The sequence below is a fragment of the Otolemur garnettii genome, unplaced genomic scaffold (genome assembly GCF_000181295.1).
Source record: "Otolemur garnettii isolate 467f Iridium unplaced genomic scaffold, OtoGar3 scaffold00068, whole genome shotgun sequence".
Classification (NCBI taxonomy): domain Eukaryota; kingdom Metazoa; phylum Chordata; class Mammalia; order Primates; family Galagidae; genus Otolemur; species Otolemur garnettii.
The window spans coordinates 6,057,178-6,058,499 of NW_003852463.1; the positions used below are offsets into that span (position 1 = coordinate 6,057,178).

The 1,322-nt window shown below is 43.6% G+C and overlaps 1 protein-coding gene across 3 annotated transcripts in view; it reads right to left on the reverse strand.

The window, feature by feature from the left end:
- Positions 1-1,322, reverse strand: part of ANXA4 (annexin A4) — a 65,720-nt gene that overhangs the window by 25,383 nt on the left and 39,015 nt on the right. The gene's annotated exons all lie outside the window — the stretch shown is intronic.

Genomic DNA, 1,322 nt, shown 5'->3' on the forward strand with positions numbered 1-1,322 from the left:
GGCAATGAAAAAGGGTTGGCTGGACCAAATGTCTCGTATTTTGAGAATTTTGAATGCCATGTGGTACATGATCTGAATTAGGGTGTTCTTACTATGTACTAAAGAATTAGGATAAACCTGGAAAAAAATGGTGGGCCCCATATATTTTCCCATTTATTTATGAACAAGGGAAAGTGAGAAAAATGGTGCATAGATCCAGTACAATGTTCTATTCAGAAGTAGGCAGCAGGATGGAACAGTGGCTTAACCTCTAGCTCTACAGTCAGATATCACCATGCAAAGATGGAGGAAGAGTGTTTCAAGGATTACCTAGAATCCTGACTCTACCACTTACTAGTTCTGAGACTTGGGCAAGTTAGATAATCTCCCCACACCCTGACTTTTCAACAGTAAGATAAGCTGCTTCCAAGATTAAAATAGATAACTTATGAAACTCTGTGCCTGGCACAGAATAGAGCTTAATAAATGTTTGCTATGATTGCTACTGTTGTTATTGGGGCAAAGTAAAATAAATTCTTTTTTGTACCAAAAGATTAGGAAATAAAGAGTCTTAAGGTCAAGTTTTTGTTTGTTTGGTTGGTTGGTTTTGGTTTTTTATTTGCTTGTTTTGAGACAGAGACTCACTCTGCCATGCTGGGTAGAGTGCTGTCGTGTTATAGCTCACAACAACCTCAAACTCTTGGGCTTAAGCAATCCTCTTGCCTCAGTCTCCTGAGTAGGTGGGTCTACAGGCACCTACCACAACGCCCAGCTATTTTTAGAGATACGGTGTTGCTCTTGCTCAGGCTGGTCTCGAACTCCTGAGCTCTGGTGATCCACCCACCTTGGCCTACCAGAGTGCTAGGATTACAGGTGTGAGCCACCACACCGACTTTAAGTGTTTTTAAGTGTTAGAATCTCAAAGAGATTCTAAATGGCAGCTAAGAACCAGGGGATATATCTCTGGTCAAAAGTCCACCCAGGAAGTTTTGGAGCCAGGGACTAGACCAGGTAGCCTGCAGTGCATCCCATATGACTGTGCCCACCCAGCATGAGGCCCTGGCGCACAGGTATCTAACTGGAAGGTAGCACCCTGGAAGACACTACCAGCCTTCTCACATTGGCCTCCACACACTGCATGTCAGTGCTATCATAGCTGCACTTAACAAGTCCAGTGACTACAGGGAAAGAATGTGGACTTAGAGCTGTCAGGCTGTGCCAAGTGTGAGCCATAGCTCATTTCCACTTACATGTGACTTTGTGAGACTTATCTGGCTTCCCTGGGTCTCAGTTTCACATCTGTAAAAGGGAGCTAAAGTAACAACAGTAAAAACGCCTTTCAC